Source organism: Neofelis nebulosa, chromosome 1, assembly GCF_028018385.1.
Source record: "Neofelis nebulosa isolate mNeoNeb1 chromosome 1, mNeoNeb1.pri, whole genome shotgun sequence".
Lineage (NCBI taxonomy): Eukaryota > Metazoa > Chordata > Mammalia > Carnivora > Felidae > Neofelis > Neofelis nebulosa.
The window spans coordinates 17256143-17284013 of NC_080782.1; the positions used below are offsets into that span (position 1 = coordinate 17256143).

The 27871-nt window shown below is 34.2% G+C and overlaps 1 long non-coding RNA gene across 1 annotated transcript in view; it reads left to right on the top strand.

Annotated features, from left to right (window-relative positions):
• Positions 1 to 27210, top strand: part of LOC131508735 (uncharacterized) — a 40169-nt gene extending 12959 nt beyond the window's left edge. The window contains exon 2 of the long non-coding RNA XR_009260126.1: positions 27033 to 27210. This is a non-coding gene — a long non-coding RNA (uncharacterized LOC131508735). The remainder of the gene's footprint in view (positions 1 to 27032) is intronic.
• The last annotated feature ends 661 nt before the right edge of the window (positions 27211 to 27871 follow it).

Here is a 27871-nt window from a genome sequence, read left to right on the forward strand (position 1 = left end):
GCAGAGCCTGCTTGGGATTCTCTCTCTCCCACTTTCTCTCAGGCCCTTCCCCACTTACATTGTTTCTGTCTTTTTCAAAATAAATAAATAGAATAAACTTTAAAAAATATATAAATAAATAAATAAATAAATAAATAAATAAATAAATAAAAATATGTAGTTTTTAAAATGTCCATATCTAATTAAATCTTTGGGATAACTTCTGTGTTTTTCCAGCAGGGTAAGCAGATACAGTCTATAATTTGCAGCTAATTTTTAGGTGATAGGGATGATTCCTCGTGGAGACATATTGTACTTCTCAAGACAATGAGATTCAAATTGGGTCATAGATTAAACAATTTTTAAATACCTCTCAAGTGGAAGTTAATTTTTCTGTATTTTTTTGGCTTTAAAACAAGCATCAAGCATTTGTGTTCTGGCTTTTGCTGTTGTTTTTGATGAACTTAGCTGTAGAAATGGAAAACGCTTGTGGGATCAATATACTAGGGCCTTGTGGTCATAATTTAATTTCTTACCATAGCATATTTCTTGACTCTTTACTGCGTGACACCTTGATTTCATAATAAAATAATCAGTCTAATTGCATAAACAAGTCAAGCTGTTAAACAGAAATTTGTTTTAATTTCAGATTTTTGCTATCTGGTGGTCATAAGTAATTTCTGGAAAATCATATTCCAAGGATATCATTTAGTTCCAATAACCTGATTGAAAATATTATAAGGAAGAAATTTGCTTGTTTATATTAATGTCAAAAGTAGTTCTCTCACATTTAATGAGAATATCGCACTTTCCTTTAGATATACAACTCTTACTAATATAACCCAAGAACATAACCCTAGGTGTGTAACACATGTACAAGCAAACAAGGCAAGAAATATGTGATGTGCTGAAACAGGGATGCTCCTAAAAGACAAGTTTATTTAGGCTGCTACCAGCTGCCTAGTATGCTCTCCCTCAAAATTGCTAATACTTACGTAGTCTCTCTTTGACTCAGATGAGGGGGGTGAGTTTAAAGTTCTTTCTTTCCCTCTAAACTACATAAGACTTTGCATCCCTTCCCCAACTCCCATCAGGGATTTGGGGAGATCACCATAGAACACCTAATGGGGAGAAGCATTCTGTATGGTGAAAATTTACCCACATGGTTCTTCCCTACCCCCTCCAAATGTGGTGCCTTACTGTAAACAAGCTAGAAGCTGATTGTAACAATACAGTAACAATAGGCTTCGTTCAGTTTCTGTACCTCTTGATATGTGTGTTGTTGGGGCAAAGCTAACGAGACTCCAGACAGCAAACGTCAATGTTGATCTTTATGGAATTCTTGGATCTTGGGGCTGTATCCTTGTCTATAATGAGGCAAAGTTAGGAAAATAAAAGGTTCAATGCAACCTGCAAATTTAACTTTCACAACCTGCAATCCGTGTCATATTAAAATGTATGTTAAGTTGTACATTAAACGTTCACTTTAATACGGCATGGTTTACAAAAATATTTTTCTATTAGCACATCCAGAAATTAGGGATCACAGCGCTGGAGGTATGCTGGAAACGCCTGACTCTGGGATTTTCCTAATACTATGTAAATGAGGCAGGTGGTGAGACCAGAAAAGCATTTTTGAAGTTGACCAGGGTTATCAATTACTGATATAAATACAGTTGAGAATTTGTAAGGATATAGCATAAGTTTTTAGTTATGCTTAATTATTACAAGGATTTTTGTGTTAAACAAAACTTTATTCTTATGAAGGAAAGATGTAAACTTGATGACAATAATAACTTACAAATAAATGCTCCCTCCATTTGGCTGGACTAATCAGAAAGAAAAAAAAATCTATTTTGTGTGTTTGAATATAAATAAACAAAAGCTCTTTTCCACAATTATGTTTTTGTGGGCTATGATGTCATCGTTTTAATTCCATAACAAAATTGCCAGCATTTCCCCAAAGGGGGAAAAAGACAGTAATTTTAACCTATTAAAACTGTCTGGGGGTACCTGGGTGGTTCAGTAGGTTAGGCATCCGACTTCAGCTCAGGTCATGATCTCATGGTTTGTGAGTTCGAGGCCCATGTGGGGTTCTGTGCTGGCAGCTCAGAGCCTGATCCTGCTTTGGATTCTCTGTCTCCTTCTCTCTCTGCCCCTCCCCCACTTGTGCTCTGTCTCTCCGTGTCTCTCAAAAATAAATAAATGTAAAAAAAATGTTTTAAACTGCCTGGTGCCTCATTTCCTATAACACTTACGATGGAATGTGTACTAATTTTTGCAGAGAGTGCTGATTACCTCTAATATCCATTATTCTTTCTTCACCAGTAAAAAAGAGGCTTGTAATTTTTAGTGGGATACATGATCACCAGGAGTAAATACTATATTCCCAATCCTTTACTGACACTAGGCATGACACGTATGACTAATTTTTGGCCCATGAAGTAGAAATGTGTAAATTCTGAGAAGTTTTAAAAGAAAAGGTCTGTTCTATTCCTCTGCAGTATATTTATTTACTGTTCTTCCTTCTTGGAAGAGGTGCTGTGATGGCTGGATCCAGAGCAGTCATATGAGAGCATGAGAAAAAGCACCATTTGGAAGATGGTCAAGGAAAAGAGTAAAGAGTCTGGATGTCTGACAGTCATGAAAACTCCATATCTGACCTGGAGTGTTTGCATATACACCCCTGAGGGAAGAGAAGAAATAAAAAGGTCTGTCTATATTGTTCAAAGAAAGGAGTTCTTAGCCTTTCTTGCACATTAGAATCATCACAGAGATTTTCAAAATACATTAATGCTCAATTCCATCAAGGTCCCTGGAAAATTGTTCATTGGCTGTAACTTTCCATTCTGTCACTTCCAACCCCGGCTCATGTGGCTGTTATATCTGGAGACCATATCCTGCAACGTAGTCATCTTGCTCATTCTTCTTGACTTGTGCAGCTGAACATATCTTCCATCCTTCTGTAACGGGGGGGAGTGGAATAGTGTTTTCCTTATGTTGATTCCTATGTTATAGAAACTTGAAACAAAACGAAACAAAGCAACAACAACAAAACCGAAAATTAAACAAACAAACAAAAACCCCAAACTGAATATTTGTTTTTGATTCAAAGTTAAATGTTCTCACATTCACCACATTCTAGAATGTCTATGTTTATCTGGGGCACGTCTAGGGGACCCTTTTCCTCCCTTCTCAGCCAAATGGAGATTGCTGAAAACATCCGTTATTGAGTATTTGGTTACATGGAGCTTAACTCAGCTGATTATTTGGTAAATTAATCAAATTTGGTGTCAGCAAAAGTGAAATTCCAAATCGTAACACTGACTGCATTATATGGGGCAAGATGGTAATCACCGAATCAGTGTTCTTATCAGAAAGTCAGAGATCCTAACAGTAATTTAGGAGATTTTTGTAAAGTTTAAATTATTGAATTAGGTAATTTATAAACTTGTATCGTACTTGGAAGCTCTTCAGCCCTTGAAAAGTGGTACTTGTAGGTGAATTTACTCTTTGAAATTAAAAAAAAAAACACACAACTTTGGATTTTCTTGTCTTTCATACTATTGTAATGAGGAAAAATGATCCTATTATTTAAATTACAGAATGTGCTAATTTAAAACTTTAAGTCTCATAATAATGACAGTTTATTTCAAAAAGATATTCATGACATTCTCATTTGATGAAAACTGTAATGTTAGTTGTTAAAGGAAATGCATAGGTGTTTGTAAATTTGTAACATTTCATTGTATTATTTTTAATTATTGAAGTATAGCTGACGTACAATGTTACATTAGTTTGAGGTATATAACACAGCAATTCCATAATTGCGTACATGATTCAGTGCTTATCAAGGTAAATGTAATTATCATCCATCACCACGCAAAGTCCTTACAATATTATTGGCTATATTCTTTATGTTGTACTTTTCATCCCTGTGACTTTTTTATTTTATAACTGGAGGTTTGTACTTCTAAATCTCCTTCACTTATGTCACCCATCCCCACCCACCTCCTTCCCTCTGGCAACCACCAGTTTCTTCTCTGTATTTATAAGACCATTTTCTGTTTTTTGTTTGTTTGTTTTAGATTCCATATATAATAAAATAGTATGCTTTTTTTTCCTCTCCCTGTCTGACTTATTTCACTTAGCATAATACCATTTAGGTCCATCCGTGTTGTGAGGATACTTACAGGCTTTACAAACTTGTACTTGTTGGATTTTTGTTGTCACTGTTCAAGGTTTTTATATAACAAAGTATCAGAAGCCAAAGCACCCAGATAGCATGAATATGAACAGAAAATGTCTTTCCTGAACAAGTACAGGCTTTATAATTTAATTGTATTTACACTGATGAGTGCACACAAAGAAAAATCAATTTGTGGGAGTTTATTTCATTGGTATTGAAATTGTATCTTCCTTAATAAGCTTGGCGCAAAGTGCATAGTTTGTCTTCTAAGTTCATTAAGTTATTCTTTTGCTGTAGTCTGTGGTGTTATGTAGTTTTATATGGGCTTGCTGTCTGGGTGTTTCAAATTGGTTTTCCCAACTATAGAATATTAACTTCCAATATTTACCAAAAAATTCTCATTTATTATAAAGTCACAATAAAAGGGCATAAAATTAATACAAATATCCAATTTATTCAAGGTTTTTCTGGAATCATTCTGAAAGTGCTAAAAAAGTTGGCTGAAAACCTGAGTTTATAACATCGGTTATTTTCTCTACCAACTTAATAATACCATTAAAGCTTTCTCAGAATACTTTCTGAAATCAATTCGCCTTAACTATATTGCAGGAAATCCAGGAGGAAAGACAGAAAACATTTTCTATGCACTCATAGAAATAAGACAAAATACCACTGACACCCCTCCAAATCAACCAATTAATCACTCAGTCGATCATGAAAGCTGTCCTGAATTCTCTCATATTTCACAAATTGTTCTACCATGAACTTGTTTGTGCCCTGATCATGAGCTCTTCATCCGCCCCATGCCTTGAATATCAGAGTTCAAGGGTGAGGTCCTTATCTTATTTGGTCTCCGTGCTTTTTGGAAACGTTTAATCCTATACCCAGGAATAAACTCATCTATTCTCTGAGGCACATGTAAGCATATGACCCCTGGATTATGAGTCATGTTAACCAAATTGTTAGCAATAAGACTTACAGCTCTTTTCTCCCAACTACAAGCATTTCAGTTTCACTGAATGATATTTATAATCTACTGACTTTTATCTTCTCTCTGCTTAAGTCTTCCTTTCTCCAGATCACCCATTTTATTAGATACCTGTTGCTCCTTAGCTTATTACAGCAAAACTTAGTGGGTTAAAACAACAAACATTCTGGGTGTCTGGATGGCTCAGTCGGTTGAGTGACTGAGCGACTCAATTTCAACTCAGGTCATGATCTCACAGTCATGAGATCTAGCCCTGCATTAGGCTCCCATACTGACAGCGTGGAACCGGCTTGGGCTTCTCTCTTTCCCTCTCTCTTTCTCCTTGCCACCTCACTCTCCAAATAAATAAATAAACATTAAACACACACACATACATACACACACACACACATTCATTATGCCATAGTTTCTCTAGGTGAAGAAATTTAGCAATAATTAGTTAGATCCTCTAATTAAGGGTCTCTCATAAGGCTGAAAGTCAGGAGGTTGGTGAGGTCTGCCATTATCCAATGGCACATACTAGAAGGATCAATTTCCGAGCTCACTCATGTGGTTTTCGGTAGGATATAACTCCTTACTGGCTGCTAACGGGTGACATTAGTTCTTTGACATGTGGGCTTTTCCACATAGCATTTCTCAACATGGCAGCCAGCTTCTCCTAGAATGAGAGAGAGAGTGGAACAGAGAGAGAGCTCCGAAGATGGAAGCCAGTCTTTGTGCAACTTAATCCTGGAAGGGACATCCCCTTGCTTCTGTCATAGTGTATATGAAAGAAGTGAGCTAATAAATTCAACCAGGACTCAAGGGTAGGGGTTTCCTCAAGGGTACAAATATTAAAATGTATGGATCAATGGGGAAATTTTAGAGGCTGCCTACCGAGTCCCTGAAATAATAATTACAAAACCCGCTGTTCCTTTGAAGTCAGTAATTTAAGCACACACATCTCTTACCAATCTCTTATCCCCTTATCATGTATTAACAGTTCCCCTGCAGCTACTCTCCTATATCATTAAGACTTCCAAACCATTGGCACCTTTGCCTTCCCCCATTCCATGAGAGCCCCCCTGTGGATACTTAATCCTTGTGAGCATCAAATGCCTATGGCTGTTCTCAACACTTGCTTCACATTAGAATCACCTGGGGGAGATTTTTAAAGTTCTGGCGACCTGGCCTCAACTAAGATTATACCAGTATTTCTGAAACTTGGTACTGGACATTACGACTTTACAACTGCTCCTCTTAGGATTCTTACATGCAGTCATATTTGGGAATCGATATGGGGGACTCTATGAATAATTTAAACACTCTATTTTCAGTAAACTAAAACAAGAATTGGCTGACTACCTCTCTTTGGCCAACTCTAGCCCACCAGCTATTTTTAAAATAAAGTTCTGGGCTGCCTGGGTGGCTCAGTGGGTTAAGCGTCCGACTCTTGATTTCAGCTCAGGTCATGATCTCACCGTTCCTGGCCCTGGTTTGGCTTGCACTGACAGTATGGGGCCTGCTTGGGATTCCCTCTCCTTCTCTCTTTGCCCCTCCTGTACACACACTCTCTTTCTGTCTCAAAATAAATAAATAAACTCTAAAAGTTTTACTGGAAACCAGCCCACATCTACGTATCACCTATGGCTGCTTTTGCACTCAAGGTTGGAATTGAGTACTTGTTAGAGACTGTAGGGCTCACAAACTGAAACTATTTACAACCTGGCCCTTCACTTAAAAGGTTTGCTGATCTCTGACCTATCCTCTTTCACACCTTTATTTATTTTGTTTTTCACCAGCAAGTTGCCAACCTTTTCACTGAGTGAAGTCTGCTGTGTGATTTCTACCTATTTCTAATCCGTGAACCCTGCTGAAGAAAAGCATACAAGCAAACAAATGAGTAATATCTTACAAGCCTCTCTACAAAATAAATCTCCCACCCTCTGCTATGCTAAAAGAAGAGTCATCAACAAGCTGTTCGGTAATGGTAGGAGATCTGGGAACATAACTGTTCTTCATACAGTTTTAAATCGCACATTTTTATTCACATGCCAAATCTACCTTCTGCATTTTATACCCTGTGTGATAATCCTTTCCAGGGTTTTTATGGTTTGAAATACTTTACATTTTGTTGACTTGACTCTTCTCCCCATGGAAAGATGACTGAATTTTCTTAAAAAGAAAAGTTTACAACTGACACTTGTTAGAAACAGAAAGGAAGACTTTATTCAGGACTATTGCAATATTGGAGAGGCTATTACAACAAAGGAGACGCGCTGAACTCCATCCCAAATACACCAAAGACAGCTGGGAATGTTTGGCCAAAGAGTAGCTGATGAGATGTCAGAGGTAGGGGAATTCTTGTCAAAATGCATTTTTGCTAAAGACAGGCCAAAGTGATTAAATATCAGGGGTGAGGGGATTCTGGATCAATTGGTAACCATTATTCTTTGCTAAAACTAGAATTGGAAAGAGAACCCACAGGTTCCTGACTAAAGTTTGGACAAGGAGGGAGTTTTTTTTTTTTTTTTTTTTTTTAGCTTCAGAATTCTCTAAGTGCCTGCAGGGCTGGGGACCTTGTTAAGATACATGCATTCTAGAAGGCCTCTGAGAAAACCCTAATTAATTTCAGGAGACTTTCAGGATATCTCATTCAAATTAAAAGTGTATCACTTACTTTTCCTAACCCAAATAAGAACATTTGCTCTTTGCAACTTTAATTACAAAGAGGGATTAAAATGTCTAGTGCCTTTCTTCCCATTGTGATTAAAATATTAAAACGTGCTGCAGACATTCTAGCAGTAATATGGCACTACTTTGTTTCCAAACTATGCTTATAGATTTCAAAAATTAAATATATATTATTATATTAATAGCATGATATACTATTGCATTATATACATATGTATATATGTGCAACATACACATATACATGTGTATCAACTTTATTAAATAGTCTCTACATTATTATTTTTATTATTTTAATACAAAAAATGGTAGGTATGTTGGGAACTGTACATTTCTGGTGATACTATAATGCCCAAGTTGAAATACTCAAATGAATTTTGTGGACACCTTTTCTATTAATGTGGACTAAATCATTATATATTTAAATATTACAATTATCCTGGATGTGACAAGGTACAGATGTGCTAATACAGCTTGCTACAGTACTCTACTGATGACTCAAATAACATAAATAGGATTCCCATTGCTACACAATTTAGCAAATGTTGAAAACTCTTGGAAGTTTCTGGAATGAGCAGGGTATATTTTTCCTTTAGTTTATATAGTGGTTATATTCCTGAAAATTTTAATTTATATTAAACCCTCTGAAAGTATCTACATATAAAGATTTTGTTGTTTGACTAAATAGTTACAGATTATCACCATGTGGATATACACTGGGACATTTGATTGGGGGAGGCAGTGTAGGATTGCAGGACATCTGGGATTGTTGGCCCCCATCTATGAAATGCTATTAGTGCCTTCCAATCATTTTGACAGATGAAGCACTCAGGAATCTCCAACAAGAGGAAGCTGGTGCCATATCCTTACTTAAGGACCAGATGCTTAGGAAGGCAAATCAAAATTTTAATAAGATGTCAGAAACCGGAATAAGACTGTAAAAATAAATTCAACCATTCTGTACATACTAAGTTCTAGGTGTAAATTATGTTATAGGTGCAGATATTAGTATGAATTTTAGACATTTAACTGCTATTTTTATTTTCCATCCAAATGTTTTTTATCTACTACCAGTCTCTTTCCTGGCCCTCTTTATGATAATTCATCAAGAGCTGTAGCTTGATTCTTGTTTAAAAATATTCACAATGAATATGTGGTTTCAAAATAAGAAAGAGGGAGAGGGAGAAAAGAACATAGTTTATGCATGTTTTATGGTAAGCATGGCAGTTAGTTCTATTTCATATAAATGTGCTTATTAATGTCACACTAAAATTTTATACCTTGTATTTTCTAATGAAAAATGTGAGGTTGAAAAAAGTTAATTAATTATTCTAAAAGCTCTTGGTTATGAAAAACGTAATGCAGATTATCAGATGTTTTGATATGAAACTTTGACATGAAATTGAACCTTTACCTAAATATGTTCAGGTAAATATAAGTAAATATATTTAAACTGCTATTTTAATTTTCAAATAAAATTACTTACATTGTATAAATTACATAGGCATATATGTTATTATTTTCTTCTTGATGATGTTTATTTTCTCTTTTCAAAGGTAATACGGAACATTTTATAAATCATTCCACAATTCCTACCCAAATGTAACATTAAACACTTTTAAATGAAATAACAGCATTAAAAATATCCTACCATTTAACAATACCATATTTAGTTTATAATTAATATCCATAAATAATATGTTTTATGGAAATTAGTTCTAATATAGCATGAATATTTATATAAGTAGACTCGAGATAGGCCTACGTGCAATTTCAAATTGCTATCTTTACAACCTTCATTATAATTAATTTCAAACATTACATAAAATCAAATTATGTATGGTAACATTCAATTATTAAAACTCCTCAGAAATTGTTTTGATCATTCTGTTGCTTTGGTCAGGACGTTTCCTAAAAACCCATACACTATCTGTCCTGCTCTAATGCAATGTATTCAGTCCTAAAATCAGCCGGCCATGCACATATGCAATAAAAATCATGCAGATACAGCATAACACACAACTTTATCAGTGACAGATGGGGAGAGAAAAAGATAGGAACCTAGCTAAAAATGGTAACACCTTTTAGTGGTGCCTGGGTGGCTCAGTCAGTTAAGCGTCTGACTTCTGCTCAGGTCATGATCTCAATGTTCTTGAGTTCGAGCCCCACGTTGGGCTCTGTACCTACAGCTCAGAACCTGGAGCCTGCTTCGGATTCTGTGTGTGTGTTTCTCTCTCTCTCTCTGCCCTTCCCCCCACACACTCTGTCTCTCTTTCTCTCTCAAAAATAGATAAGCATTTAAAAAAACCTAAAATTAAAAATGGTAACACAGTTTTACACATAGTAAATAGTTAAATAAATACGACAGTAATTATGGCACTTCACCCTGAAATTTCCTTATAGAAGTGGATCGTGGAGCAGTTACAGCTTGTGAGTTATGACGTAGTGGAAGGGAGATTTTCTGTAATGAGATTATTGTATTCCCCAATATAGATGTATGTCCATGTTAACATGTATAGATGACATGTCCATGTCATGTTAACATGACACATAGTTAACTGAGGCAGCTGGCAGATATCTGAGCTGTACCCATATACACACACCCCATGCATTCTGTGTGTTCCTGTGTGCCTGATTCAGCAGGGTGCATTTTTCTGCATTCACCTAATATTTCCTTAGGTCAAAATCTCACATGAGCAAACCCATCTCGACATTGTGCTCTAATTGTCCCCAAAGATATCCATCCTGTTGGAACAAATTCACATTTCAAAACAGGCATTGTAGTAGAGCAGGCTATAGTTTAGAAACTAGTTTTATTTGCTTCTATAATTAAAATGTTCGATTCAAAAAATTTAATTGTTATTTTTTTGTTCTGCCAATCTTTTAAAGAAAACAAATATTTACAAAATTACTTGGTGAAGCAAACATATTCTACCAACTAAATTGACACATGTTATTTCAGTAATTTATAATAGTGCATCTTTCTTAGGAATTTTCAAATACATTTGTAATTACTAACAGTATTGAAATAAATGATAAAATAGTTAAGAATTACTTTGATTTTGTCACATTAGAAAAAATACATATATGTTTTATTTTGTCACCTCTTCTTTTCTATATCATTTTCTGGAAATAATTTATTTTCATAAGGAACTTCAGAGAATATATGCTAGAATTTTTTGTTTGTTTTTTTCTTTCATTGGCCAATGGTCACTGACTAGATATAATAATGTTAGGTTGTACATGATTAATTCAGTGACCATAAGAGTAGGTTACTCGTTGGATTAATAAGATAAAAATACAAATTAGTATAATTTATAAAATCATATCTAAAATTGTAAGATATATTACCCAATAAGCTTTATTTCTAATGATAGCTATTTCCCACAATAAACTAAGTTTCATTTAGTGAATCCATACGTCCATTTATATGAGCTGAACCAGTCCCTGAAGTCTTTTTAGTAGTTAATCACTTATTACTTGAGGAAAAAGCATTTCTCAGTATATTAAAAGATATAAAAGACATAATTGAGCTCAAGCTCTGGTTAAAAAAAATACATTGTTTTCATGATTAAACTTTCTTCCCTTTTTGAATTTTATAGCCATATAAAATGACACTCTTTACAACTTCTGGTAGACCCAAATTGAGGTAACTTTCCAGTTCATAATAATTCCTTGCCTGGTTTCTAACAATGGCCACAGACTCATGATTCTCAGCCTGACCCAGTGCCACTACTATTCACTCCTACACGACCAAGGCTGAGCAAATCTCTGTAGCCATGGCAGGCCCAAGACAAATCAACCAGATTCATTCTTTATAGGTTTAATGGTGAGGCTAAGAAAGGAAAAGAAAGCATCCTTCCCCTCTGATTTGATTACTGGTGGATTGTCTTCCTCCTAAGAAGAAAATTAAATTGTCCAACAGTAGGACAGAATGATTTTGCACCCATATGGCAACAGACATGAGAGAGCCTTAGTCATGGTGAAGCCCTGACCCGATTAGAGTCTCCAAGACAACACCTTCCAGCTGCCCTACTTTTTAGAGATCCTTTTTGGAGCCTTTGATATCTCCCCTATTTTCTCAAAAAGTCTTCATTTAGCCTAACAGTAGAGTTTGGCGACAGCTGTTGGGTGAGTGAAAGAGCCCTAACAATGAATGCTGCCCTATGAAACCAGTTATTTTCATTTAATTTTAATTCAGATGGCTTAATTATGAAGTAGATATGGTGACTTCAAAAATGCAGTGAATAAGCACAGATGATGGCATAAAGCCCAAGCATTATCCTACCGATGACTTAGAAATTGCAAAAGAAAATTTTAAGTTTACTATATCTGAGTGACAGATGTAACTTAGCATCAGTAATAACGGGACAACCCGGCATGTGCTTTCTGATATGGTAAATAATACATCACTTACGAAATATTCTTGCAAAATTGTTTAACATAAAGTAATGAAGCCTGTGAATCTAACATCCAGTAAGGTTGCAAAACAGGCAAGATAGGGGCAAGTTACTTAACACTAACAGGAAACGATCAAACAAATTCAGGATGTAGAATATCCTACTCAATAATAACAACTGATCTGAGCTCTCATGAAGTCAATATTGCTTAAAATATTGTTAAGGAGACAAAAGGATGGGGTGCAGGATGACTCAGTTGGTTAAGTGTCTGTCTGACTCTTGATCTGGGCTCAGGTCATGATCTCACGGTTTCTGAGATGGAACCTCACTTGGGATTCTCTCTGTCTGCCTCTTTCTCTCTGCCCATCCTCTGCTCATTCTCTCTCTCTCTCTCTCTCTCTCTCTCTCTCTCAAAATAAATAAGTAAAAGATTATAAAGAGAGAGAGAGACAAGGATATAATGAACTACTGACCAAATGTGAAGTAGGAAATTGTGCTGTTCTTTAAAAATCTGTAAAAGACAATTTTAAGTAACTGGTAAAAAAGTTGGAGGGAGATTAGATATATTAGCTATTAGTATAGAATTATTAGATTACATTATTGAGTAATTATTACATGTATTATAAAGGGGCAAAGGCAGGAAAATATCCTGGTCACTGAATTCAGTAAGAGTCAGGTTAGGCTTTTTTAAGAGTTTTATTTGAACTACTATAAGAAGGATAAATAGAAGTTAGTTATCTTGTTAGTTGAGCTGTCAGCACAGAGCCCGAGGCGGGACTCAAATTAACCAACCGTGAGATCACTACCTGAGCCGAAATCAGGAGCTTAACTGACTGAGCCATCTAGGTACCCGAACCTAATTTTTCTTAATTAATTTTTAGCATCATATGGAATGGAGTCACTAACTATCCTTGATAAAAATCTATTTCCAATGAAGTTAAAATTTGAATATCTAAATGTCTGTCTTCTATGACCTTTTAACAATACAATTGATTGGGCATTGAATTTCTATTCTACATAAGTAGAAAAAACTAGTAATACCAAGGTGATACTTAGAAAAAGATATTGGCAATAAACTAAGAATCATACTGATAGTTCAGGTCTAAAGAAAAAAAATCAATATGGTAATGTCTACATAATAGCCCTTCCCTGAAACATGAGGAAAATGCATATTTGTATACAGATGAGTCTGTGCAAGAGAGTAAGAAAGAAAATTCAAAAAATGAATTACAGACTATATGGCTGGAGAAAATGTTATTTGTAGAAAACTTTAAATTCCAAAAGGGGTAAAAATCTTGTTTCCCCCAAAGAACAAATTAACTATTATTCCTTGTTTTTAAACTCATAAAGAAAAGTTCCTATATGACTATAAAAATCTACATGGGTGATGCCTAGGTGGCTTAGTAGGTTAAGCATCTGACTCTTATTTTCAGCTCAGGTCATGATCTCATGGGGTTTGTGGGATCAAGCCCCGTGCCCCACTCTGTACTGACAGCATAGAGACTGCTTAGGATTTTCTCTCTCTCCCTCTCTCTCTCTGTCCCTCCCTGTCTCGTGCTAGCTCTCTCTCTCAAACTAAATAAATAAACATTAAAACAATCCACATGGTAAGTGAAAATATTTATCTCGATACATAAAATAACGTGTATACCTAATACTCAAAGACAAAACTGGAAATCTTCATCTTCATACAATTATAGGGTATGTAATTTATGAAGGTCATTCCCTACAAGAAAAATAATAACAGCAGGAATACCTCAAGCTGTAATTTAAGCAAAAGTTTAGAGAAGTACACCCAGAAACACATTGTAATTAAGATAGCTTCTGTCAAAATGCAACCACAAATTAATTAAATATTTGTATTCATTCATTAGCAAATATTCAGCTAATACTTTCGCCCACCAGGCACTGTGCTAGCATCAGACATACATTTGCAGAAAGAGGAATTGCGTCATCGTACTGGACTTAGAGAAAATAAACACACACATAAATAAAATTATTCCCAGTTATCAAAAATGGTTCACAGAATACAAAACATGGTCTCAGAAAAGCAGTAGAGGAGACCACTTAGAAGAGTAGAGAGGGCTTCACTAAGGCAGCATGATTTAAGCAGTAGTCTGAGCTGTGAGGAGTTGGTAAAGAGAAAATGAAGTTGGAGGAACAATTCCTCAAATCGGACAAAACTTGGAATATTTGGGGAATTAAGAGTTTGCCCCAGGAGCGTCTGGGTGGTTTAGTCAGTTGGGCATCTGACTTCAGCTCAGGTCATGATCTCAAGGTCCATGAGTTCGAGCCCCAAGTTGGGCTCTGTGCTGACAGCCCCAGCCTGGAGCCTGCTTCCGATTCTGTGTCTCCCTCTCTCTCAGCCCCTCTCCCGCTCATGCTCTGTCTCTGTCTCTTAAAAATAAACTTTTAAAAATAAAAAAAGAGTTTTGTTCTGTAAATTAAAAAAATACAGATAACTCAAATTATTCATGGCTTTGTAGTTTGAGATGTAGAGTTTGTATTTCAAGGGACATTGGGATCCATTGAATGATTTGAAAAAGAGGAGTGAAATGGCTAAATTTCCACCATAGTAGGATCTGCTGGAAGGAGAATGAATAAAGGGCACGGGAGGTAGAAGCAGGGAAAATATTTTTGGAGATAAATTTTCCGTGGACGTCAGCTACCAACCTTCCTCATGTTTTCTCATTTCAGTAGTGATGTCATCATCCTCAATGACTGAAGCCAAGGTCCCAAGGGTTGTGATTTTTTTCCCACTTATGAATTAAGTTGATGGTTTCAGACAGAGACAAGTAAGCATGTTGCATATTATTTAGGAGATTAAATCAGTAGGCTTGAAATGGATTTGGCAGAGGTCCACAGGAAAGTCACGGATCAAGAGTGGATTCTAAATTTCGGGCTTATGCAAGTGAGTGAGTAATTACATCATCCAAAGTGGACTATTACTAATGCATGTTTTAAAATACAAAAGCCAGGGGCGCCTGGGTGGCTCAGTCAGTTAAGGTCCTGACTCTTGATTTCAGCTCAGGTCATGATCTCATGGTTCATGGGCTGGAGCCCCACATTGGAACCATGCTGCGGGTGCAGAAGCTGCTTGGGATTCTCTCTCACCCTCTCTCTGCCCCACCCCCACTCTCTCTTTCTCAAAATAAATAAATAAATTTTAAAATATAAAATAAAATACAAATCCACACAAAAATGAGAACTGGAATGTAAAATATCATAATAATGACATTGGATTAATGGATCACTGGTTCTTAGAAATATTTGTAAGTAAAGAGGGTCTCTAGAAATTCCGTATGTGTGCTGTTCACCTATTCCCTAGACCAGAAGATGTTCATCTCAAATATAATCTTTGGGATTCAGAATGTATTGGGAGAAACAACAAAGAGGAAAGAAATGAAAAGCAAGGGAAGACAAAAAAAAAAGAACAGAATAAGGCAAGAAAATAAAAGAGAAAGAATGAGAAAGGATAAGAACAGAAAGACAAGAAAAAACACAAAAGTTGAAAGAAAAAGAGAATAGAGACATATGCTGGAAGGAGAATGAATAAAGAGCACGGGAGGTAGATATATGATATATATGATGATTTAAAACATTTTATGATATATATGACATATTATATGATATATATGATAATTTATGATATATATGATATATATGATATATATGATATATATGATATTATATATGATATATATGATATATATGATATATATGATATATATGATATATATGATATGATATATGATATATATGATATGATATATATGATATATATGATATCATATATATGATATATATGATATCATATATGATGATATATGATATATATATATGATAATTTAAAACATTTTAAATCTGGAAAGTATTTATCTCTGACTTGTTTATTTTAATTCAAGGAGCCCCAGGCAATAACTCTGCTAGTATAAAGATGATTGCTAAGAATTAAAACACATTTTGAAACAACTACAATTTTGAAAAGGCCAACATTCTCAAGTTATTTAAAAGTGACAATTTTTCCTTTTTTTTCATCCCCTGACATCTTATAACTACATTATTTAAAAGAAAAAAAAAGTATTTTCTACCGATTGTATGTCAAGAAGAACCATGACCTTCTGGTATTATCCACACTAATATTGTATAATTTTACCTTATATTTTCCCAACTATTCACTGGTGTTCAAAATCCCGTGTGCTCTACACAAAGTCACATTGGTTGACATTATAATCTTGCCATGTATATAATACATGTCTGATAATGTATTGACTGAATTTCCAAGTAAAATACATTTGTCAGAAGTTTTAGCTTTTATCTCCAACACTCAATCAACACATATTTCTATAATGTATTATAAACTGTATAAATATTATGAAGTAATATTATAAAAGATATTTTAAAAGTTAAAAATAACACAGAAATGTCATAATGGAAACAAAATTTCACTTCCTTTTTTTTTTCTCTGAGTTTAAATTAGTTTTCAAAAGTTAAAGGTGATATCATACACAATAGTTTATAAGGATATATATTCTCAGTTACAAAGTTACGAGGGAAATCATTTACACTTGTAGGTTAGTTATAGTAGTTAATTCACATACTTCCACTTGTTTGCTAAAAAGAGGCTGTCAGAAATTACAAATGACAATGAAACCTCTAAGAAAAGAGTGTCTTTGGGGAAAACAATTTTCAGAGGCCATAATTTTGTAATGGTTCAAATTTACATTTCATCAGATGAGCTTTTCCATTAGAAATTTGCTCGTAAGACACAATTTCCATTTGCATTTTCTCCAATGGGTTTTTTACAAAGTGTTTAAAATCCTTTAGCTATGTTGCAACCAGCATTATAGTGGATAATAATTTCAATATCTTAAATTAATACACCATAAAACCTGTGATAAAATTTGTGAAAGTATCATGAAGAAAATATTACCTTGCATTTATTTGTATTCCAATGGTACATATAAATGTCATTGGTATTTTATATATGTTGATTGTTAAGATATGCTGATGTTTTGAAACTATAGACAAGTAGGACAATTTATATATTCTAGTTTTTAAAGATAGCATTCTTTATTTCTATCCTTTTTTCTCTATCACTTTATCTTGCTTTTATATTAGTACAAACTCTGAGCATAGGGGACATTAGTTATTAATTCTCATAAGCTTTTAGTAAGGTATATGCCTGAATGTTCACAAAATAGATAATATGATATTTTTTCATAAGTAAAAATATGGAATGTTCATATGACTTCCCATGATTTTTATACATTATGAATTTGCCTAAACCATGCCTGTATTAGGTATAGTAGGTCCATGGATATATAACATTTGCTCAACTATTAAACTGTCTGAAATAAAAATACAGGTATTTTTGTATTTTAGAGCATATGATACCAAGATTAAACACTTCCATCATGTCAACTTTTGAGCAAACAGCTACAAGGAGATATTCCAGTATGAATAAGAAGCTAAGATAAATGTAATTAGTAATAAATAGAGCATCTATCTAAAGTGTTACCATAAGCTGATCATAAGTATTATTGGATAGATAGATGATACAGATATAGATGATACAGATATAGATGATATAGATATAGATATAGATATAGATATAGATATAGATATAGATATATTCAAGAGAATTATGAGGGTCATTCTATAGGGTCCAAAAGAAGAATCAACTTGTATCATCAGATGAGTCTTAATAACTCTCACATGAGTTAATATTTCCTAAATATGAGGTAATATCTGTTTAAAATATCTTTCCCAGGGATATTTTTAATTTTTATTTGTATTTATTTTTTAATTTTGTTTACTTTTATTTATTTATTTTGAGAGAGATAGAGACAGCATGAGTCGGGGTGGGGGGTGGCAGACAGAGAGGGAGACAGAGAATCCCAAGCAGCGTCTGCACTGTTAGCACGGAGCCTGATGCGGGGCTTGAGCTCACAAAACCCCAAGATCATGACCTGAGCCGAAATCAAGAGTTGGACACTTAACTGACTGAGCCAGCCAGGTACCCCTGTCCCATGGATATTTTTAATTAAAAAATACTTTATTAGATATGACAGTGGGCCAAGAGTCAAGAAGTTAATATTGTGGTTTCTTCAGTGACCTTAGATAAGTCACTTGGAAAGAATATAGTGTTTGTTCAAATGGGTTGTTGCACTATCTACTTCACAGAACATTACAAAGCCACATAAAAGTATTGATATATGATAAACAATATTGACTGCATTGTTCAATAATTAAATCAATTAGAGATCTCATCAAATATTTTTCTGAGAGGCTATCATTGAACAAAAAAGTAATGGCTAGCACTTGACATCATGTAATTTTTTTTAAATTTTATTTTTATTTTTTTTAACGTTTATTTATTTTTGAGACAGAGAGAGACAGAGCATGAACGGGGGAGGGTCAGAGAGAGGGAGACACAGAATCTGAAACAGGCTCCAAGCTCTGAGTTGTCAGCCCAGAGCCGGACGTGGGGCTCGAACTCACGGGACCGTGAGATCATGACCTGAGCCGAAGTTGGCCGCTTAACTGACTGAGCCACCCAGGCGCCCCATGATATCATGTAATTTTAATGTAAATCTTTATAAGGGCTTTCTGGAAATTTGCATAGGAGAATGGAATCACCCGGCACACTTCCTCCTTAGAAGCAGGAAAAGTAGTTGAATTGTCAGGTGATAGCCTTTGGAGGCATAATGGAGACTGGTCCATCCCCAAATCAGTAGGTGATTATTGATGTTCTGTAGGGAGAACTCCCACTTTATAATTTCCCTGCTCAGACTCATTCCTAAACAGCATTTGGAACTATCGACGATTTTGCATTAAATTACCGACCAACTGCTGAAGCAGATCTCTTCTTAAGAAAACTCTTGTTGTACATAGTATTCACTATTTCCATTTTGTTATTTTAAGGAGACCACAGAGTTTAGATAGGTTAATAATACGTAATAATAATTTACCAAATAGACATGGAAACCCTGTGTCCCTAAATTTTCTGAACCTCTAAACTAAGTTATCAGATCTATAAAGGTGTTTTAAATCAGACTGCCAAGATGAAGGAAACAATAGAACTTGCCCTAATGCAAAGGAAATTATCATTATCTGTCTGTCGGTTACTCTGGATGATGAGAGAAGTCTATCTATAAACATTTAAAGAGAGATTTAAAAAGAAATCCCTCCAGGAACCACTCTAAAGGTTTTAAGAGAAAGACTGCTGAAGGAAAAAAAAAAAAAAAAAAGATTGAAAACAATTGGCTTAGCTGTTCAGAGTAGACAGAATGAAACAGTAATCTGTCATTGTGTGGGTAGACAAGATGCTGGAAAATTGGATAAATTGGAAATCACTGGAAGGCAGCTATTTTGTCCAAAAGTGCATTAGATATCCAGGAAAAATGTTATTAGATGGTGAACAATTACTACTCAAAAGTTTCTAGCTGTTTGGAATATAGAGTTACGTACAGTCAAAAGATTCTATTATTATTATAATAATAAATCAATCTGAATCTAAAAAAAAAATGTCTTCTAAAATACATGTTTTTTCTTACCAGAGTGATAGTTTAAACAATATGTGTTTGCCTATGCTTGTGAATACATATGCAGTAAAGTAACCAAAATTTTCCTCCTCATCTTTGTTAATTTAATCCATTAGAAATTCAGACTATTGGGCTTCACTCTAAGCTCTATTAAATCTTCATTTTAATAAAATCCCAGGTTATTTATATACTCATTGTAACTTGAGAAGTATGTTTCTATATTGTCTTGAGTGTCCAATTGATGGCACAAATTTGTCACTGTTGACTCCTTAATTAAAATTCTTCAGTGACTTCTCTGAAGCTTAAAAAGAAGCTCCAATTTGTGGAAATAAACTGCCTTTAGGTTTATCTTACTGTTTTCACTATCCATTTCCACCCAAAAGAAGAGAGCTTATTTTTGCCAACTCGAGTTGCTTTAATTTTACTTTTTAATATTTTTGTAGAAGTCAATTAAAATAAGAAATGGACATATGAATTGATTTTATTCTAATATTTAAAAATAGTCATTTATTTCTTGAAGTCTAATTGACATACAACATTATTTTAGTTTCAGGTGTACCACACAATGATTTGATATTTTTATACTCTGCAGAGTCATTTAAAGTGATGTTTTAAATCAGACTGAAAGATGAAGGAAACCATAAAGCCAAACTTTAAAACTATCTTCTAGGAGTAATCTTTAATCAGTCTGAAACAATTGATCCAATCATATACCCCAGTTTTAATCACATTTCTTTTCTCTCCTTTTATGCTGGTCGTATTTTCAAGGGGACTCAGGTTTTACCAACTTTAGAATTAAATATGTGGTCTGTGCTTTATTTCTATCAAACTCAACACTGAGATCTGGTTCAATACTGTGCTTATCTACAAAGTCTGGACACCCTTTCCTATACTCCATTACCAAACAGGTCACTAGAAAAGCATGGGCAACTTAGAAAGCTTTTTTTTTTTTTTTTTTTTTTTTTTTTTTTTTTAATGTTTATTTATTTTTGAGAGAGAGACAGAATGCAGACAGGAGAGGGCAGAGAGAGAGAGGGAGACACAGAATTGGAAGCAGGCTCCAGGGTCTGAGCCGTCAGCACAGAGCCCAACGCGGGGCTTGAACTTCTGAACCGTGAGATCATGACCTGAGCCAAAGTCAGACGCTTAACCAACTGAACCACCCAGGTGCCCCAGAAAGCCTTTTAATGTGGAAAGGCTTACATTTCATTTCATGTCTGCCAGTTCCTTTTTTTTTTTTTTTACTATAAATTGCCTAATTTATATATTTGACATTCTAGCATTAATATGTCTATAAGAATCAATAACAGTGCATCACAGCGCCCTCTCAGGCTTTTATCAATACATTGATGCATGTTTAATGCAATGTTGTTATGAATTCTTTGCACATTGATATCAGGTCCACTTTCTTTTCACTTTCTTTTTTCACAGTATGTCTCAATATATCTTCAAACATATATTTTTTTAAGCAATGCGAATCATATAGTTTAAGAATGACTTCTCCCTTGTTAAATTTTGATTTACAGGGGCGCCTGGGTGGCGCAGTCGGTTAAGCGTCCGACTTCAGCCAGGTCACGATCTCGCGGTCCATGAGTTCGAGCCCCGCGTCAGGCTCTGGGCTGATGGCTCGGAGCCTGGAGCCTGTTTCCGATTCTGTGTCTCCCTCTCTCTCTGCCCCTCCCCCGTTCATGCTCTGTCTCTCTCTGTCCCAAAAATAAATAAAAAACATTAAAAAAAAAATTTAAAAAAAAAAAAAAATTTTGATTTACATCTCTTTTAGGAAAATTATATGGTTTGTATTTATTGTGAGAAATGACATAGAGCTTTTACCTTTTTCATAAAGCTTTTATGAGCTTACAACACTTTTAATACTTGTAATTATATTAGCTGCTGTTTTTATTTTTAAATGGAGCTTCATATATTTCATGTCTTTCAATATTTCAAATAAATAATTCTCATTTATAATGTAAACAAGTAAAAGCACTAAATGTACTAAGGTTAAGCATTAAGAAATAAATTATTCTCTTATTTATTTTTTAATCTGTGATAAGTCCCATAATACTATAATACTTTAATCATATATCTTTGCAAAAATATTTTTAATTCTATTCAATACAGTAACCATAGTTTTAGTTAAATTTATGTAGTCATAAATAGTACTTTCAATCATTTTTTAATCTTATTTTTTAGTCCCTTATTTTGGTTAATGTTATTCACATGTTCCTTTTTTACCATTTATTTTTTTTCAAATGGAGATATAATACTTTTAAAAACTTTCCATTTTTACAAATACAGAGCATAAAATTTTGTATGAAAATATTTTTCGAATCCCAACAGAGAGTTCTTCCAACCTCTAGATGTTAGATTAAAAAAAAAAAAAAGTTTAAGGCTATCCAGACATATTATACTACAGAAATCAAAATATTAATCCTGCGTCATTATTGTAGATATATTTTTGTTATCATTGTATTTTAAAGGTTATAAGATATTTTTAGAAAAGGGTCTATTTTTATTAATGTAGTCAGAAATCTAGTTCACATTCTGATACACAAATTCAGCTATGTTAAAAAAAAACAGCTCATGAAATTTTCTTTTATATTGTCTCTGTTTGTATGTGAATAGTATTTAAATCTCTTAGATTTTTGTTTTTGATGTGCATACTCGTGTTTTATTCCATCCCTCTCATATTGTATATCTGTTTCTCCTGTTCTCTTTCTAGTTCTTTTCATTTTTTTCTATATTGAAAAGTTTCTAAAGTTTGTATTCCATACTGTAGACTTCATTTGCTGTTCTATCAACTCAAAATTGGAATTTTAACATAGTTTTAAAATTATATTAATGTATTTTCCTTTTTAAAAAATTAATGTGCAAAATCTCTTAAAATACTCACTAATCAGTTCCAGCTTCCACCTCTGTGAAAAGCATTAGAAGTAATAAAATATTATCTTTTGTTTTTAATTTTTTTGAACGTTTATTTAATTTTTGAGAGACAGAGACAGAGCATGAGCTGGGAAGGGGACAGAGAGATAGGGGGAGTCACAGATTCTGAAGCAGGCTCCAGGCTCTGAGCTGTCAGCACAGAGCCTGACGTGGGGCTCGAACCCATGAACCATGAGATCATGATCTGAGCTGAAGTCAGCCACCTAACCGACTGAGCCACCCAGGCGTCCCGTAATAAAATATTATCTTAAATGAAAAGTAAAATCACCATTTGAAAAAAAAATCAGTCTCATTCACCAAAATAACAATGTGCAAGGACAAACATATAATCATATACATAGAAGAAAAAAAATGTCAAAATTCAGCATTAATTTTTAAGAATTCTCAGCAAGCTAGGAATAGTTAATAGCTTCCTCAACCCGTCAAAAGTCATCTGTAAACATTTCCATTAGCATCATACTAAATTATGATATGTTAAAAACTCTTCACCTGAGATTTTTTTTTTTTACCTGAGATTAAGAATAAGGCAAAGCTGTTCCCCTTCCCTATTTCTATTCAACATTGTCCTGAAGAAATTAACCATTGCTATAACAGTGGAGAGTAGTTCAGTGGCCATGCACTAATCAGAATTAGAACCAAAACTGACTATAAAGGAGGGCAGAATATGTTACCCCATGATATGCCATTTTAGCATAATGATTATTTTGAATTAAAGTTACTTACAAAACAGCCAGTGCAAGAAGGACACTCTGACCATTCTTTGTCTCGGTAAAAGTAGGAAATAAACCTCCCATATGAAAGGCACCTTCCCTGTACCAGGAAGGCAGAAAACATCCTTACTATGAAAAATAGGAAATTTAAGGCCAAAGAGGCTATGCCAACAACACTTGTTAATACCTCACTAATTTACCACCCCATACCCCAACTTCTTTGTTTTATCAGTTCTTCACAATTTTTTTGTTTTTGTTTTTCTGTCTAAAATGTAAAAAATCTGCCTGCTTGGTTATTCCCTCGAGGCTCATATTTTTGGTGGGGCTCCTATAAGTACAAAATTAAATTTGTTTTTATCGTGTTAATCTGTTTTATGTCAATTTAATTATTAGACCAGCCAAAGAACCCAGAAGAGAATAAAGGAAACATTTTCTGCTCCTACACCAATAACCAGACATAGCAAGAACAACAAAAAGAGAAGTCAGGATAAAAAGAGAGAAACAGGAAATGAACAAAGGTGGATTCTATTACTTTTCTTCTACAGGTAAAATGAAAGGTATTCTTGTATTTGAGCATCAATGGCGTTCACTGCTTAGGCAACATAGTAGAACTGATTAAGGTAGGTGATTCCATTTGGTCCTCTTGGTGGACCAAACTATACAACACAGTATAATTTAGAAAGTCACCATGTAGGGGCGCCTGGGTGGCTCAGTCGGTTAAGCGTCAGACTTCAGCTCAGGTCATGATCTCACGGTCTGTGAGTTTGAGCCCCTCGTCGGGCTCTGTGCTCAGAGCCTGGAGCCTGCTTCAGATTCTGTGTCTCCCTCTCTCTCTACCCCTCCCCTGTTCATGCTCTGTCTCTCTCTGTCTCAAAAATAAATAAACATTAAAAAAAATTTTTTTAAATAAAAGAAAGTCACCATGTAAATGTAACAATACATATTAATTCATTAGTGAGTGAAACATTAGGATGGTGCTGTGGTTTGAATTGTGTCACCGCAAAATACACTGAAATTCCAACCCTCAGTTTCCAGGACTGTGCCCTTATTTGGAAATAGGATCTTCATAGATGTAACCTGGTTAAGACGAGACCTAATACAATATGGCTGGTGTCTTTATAAGAAAAGAAGAAATATAGACATGCAGAGGAGGAGGCCAATGTGAAAGCTCAGACATATGAAGGGACGCTTGTGTGAAGAGAGTAGAGATTAGAGGGATGCATTTACAAGGAGCATCACGGATTACTGCCAACATCAGAAGCTAAGAGGGAAGAAAAAAAAAACAAAGATGGGAAGGATCCTCTCTTGGAGCCTTTAGGGAGAGCATTGTCCTACAGATACCTTGACTTCATATTTCTGCTTCTTTACCCCTCTGAGTCAATTTCAGTCAACTTACCTAACTCCGGGAAAGTAAACACCAAAAATACTGTTTTGTAATACCATGAAAGATATAGTTTATTTAAGGAGAAATGACACATTTATTATTTTGAGTCTTTTCCAAGAACATGATATTTCTCTGCCTCTGTTCAAATCTAAATATGTGTCATTCAGATTGTTTTCCAGCTTCCTTCATAGGTATATTACTGGTCAAGTCTACACTTGGGCATTTGAGTTAAGTTTAGTTAATGATGTTGTAAGTGTGGTCTTCAAATATTTCTTCTAAATTTTCTACTTCATCATGAGTGTCCTATCAATGCCATTTAACAAAAATGATACTTGTATATAGTATTAAATAAACAAAATTCAAGTGTAATCAAAGCAAAAAGTTACTATTAAGCTATTCTGGTTTTTTCTTCTTTTATTTTAGCTTTTTGCTCATTTATATGGCCATTGCAATGATAATTATATCAACTATTGGAAATGACCCTCCAGGAGTATTACGACTTTTTTCCTGGCTGATTAATATATCTTTATTTAATAATATGTTGTCTCCAGTGTTTTATCTAATAATATGACTCATCTCTTTCCACATTTATATTGAACAATCAAAGCACTGGTCACAGTAATTATGTTAGTAATGTGGGGAAGTCACAGACAATAAAGCTGGTCAAATGAAAATACAAGAGGAAAAGGAGACCCTGCTATCAGCCCCAAAGCTCCTTAAAAACAAGCTTCAATAAATCCAAATTATGAGACTATAATTATCACATACATATGGAGGAAATGTACTTCCTAGATGAAATAAGATCCACTGGAAAGCCAGAAGAACATTGTTTTTATGTCACTTTATATCTCATGAATTCCATCAGTTTATATTTAAATATGGCATTAAAGAGAAAACAAAAAGAGGGGTACGATTACACAGTACCTTCCTATAGACTAATGACCATGAAGATTAATTGCAATAAAGTTTTTATAATACTTTCCAATCTCTTCAGTTGCTTGATTACCTTATAATGGGTTAGGACGATCAGTTCAGAGCTTTACCAATTACACTATAGAATGGGCCTTTATTTGACATTTGCGGTATTTTTCCTTCTTACATTTTTTTTTTTGTGGTCAAGACTTTAGGGAGGACAAGGCCTTAATACGGTAATATGTATGACTACTCTGAGACCAAGGTTGGGCAGCCTAATGTTGGAATTTGTTTGACAAAAAGGTAGCTATTGAGCAACAGTGAAAATTAAAGAAGATAGACAAAGAGATAGGGAAGAGTTTTGAATGGAAATCCAAATATTTTTTGAGCTTTAATGAATATTGAAAAAGTAGAAGATGTCTATGTGTATAATTTTATAATTCATAAACTACCTTTTACTGATCTGGTAATAAGAGAACAGCATATTTGAAATGATGCAGAAATTCTCGATTGTACCTGGAATACACATGCACATACACACATGATCATATATAAAAAAGAAGTAACAGCTCTATGGTGGTACTGATGACGATGAAGACAGTGCTAATGATATGCATGGAACCATCTCTCCTTATATATAATATGTGACTATATATACATATATATACATATATATATATATATATATATACACTATGTATATATGTATATACTATGTATATATACTATACTATACTATACTATGTATGCATGTATATATATACATGTATATATATATATGTATATATAGTCACATATGAGTGTGTGTGCACCATTGCTATTAGTTGTGGGAATGAGGCTGTAAAATAGTTCCTTTATTATTATTTGTGAAATATTTATTTGGTATAAATTCATGGAATATGTACTTATCGTACAATTTATCTTGGATATGGCACCTTGTTCCCTAGATTCTTTTAAATATGAGTTTTTTTCAGTCATATATTAGTCAGAATACAAAAGCAATGTTTTCATGCTAGAAAATATATATGCTTTCAGATATATTATCCCCTCATTTCAGATGAAGAAATCAAAATTTCTGGCAGACAAGTACTTTCCAGTCTGAAAAACAAATGCAACAGTGACTTCGACAGAAGGTCAATTGCTCACATATGGAATCAGCATAGGACTATATCGACATTTGTAAACAATGTTTATATACTGCTTTTAATTCCCTAGAGAGAAATATGAAATTCAAGCAATGATTCTATTTTTATTTCCCGATTTGTGATTATGAATCTCTAGCAGCTTATTTTTATTTTTCTGCATCTTAACAGTTTTACCTGAAGCTGCACAGAATCCTGTGAAGAATGTATAATCATCGGCATTTTGCCTACTTCCACACCAACAGAAGGAAATGTACACGTCTATGCCCTGAAGAATTGACTCTGTTCTGTAAATGACATATGGTGGAGAATCCTTTTGGAAAATAAATACTCCTGTTTTCATGCTGAACAGATTTTTCATTTAAATTCATGACAACATATCAAAAACTTGGCCATAAAAATACAGAGCAATCAATTGAAGTAATATAGGATTTAAGTAATAAAAGACTTAAACAATGTAACAGTTCTCCCATTCACTCAAAATTGAAATTTTAGAGAAGATGTTTTGGAATATGTTGACAGAGTAAGCACACTCCTCACATACGCACAGCCCGCTGATTATCACAGCTACAATAATCTCATTAAAGAGAAGAAATTAAGTTTTTTGTTTGTTTGTTTGTTTGTTTTAGATTTTCAGCTGAAGCTCATAGTAAATAAAAGTAATATCTTCGCTGGATAGTGTTAATCAACAGTACATAGAAACTTTAGACTACCTGTATTTACATTAGCTTAACTATTAGAAATAAAACCTGAGACTGTCTATGTCAACATGATTTAAAAATTTATTTCATATTATTTTTTCAGGAAGGTAGGATGGTAAACCAATAAATAACTTTATTGTTTGCTTCAGGAAATTTCTGCAAACCAATTTGTGTGAGCAAACAATTCTCTTTTCAGACAATAGATTTCTCACCTGGGCAGATAGCTGTTTATTAAATAGCGGTTTACTTATGAAGACTCACTTCAAGGCCCTCATCTAAAAGTGTCCCTCAATCCTCAGTACTTATGTC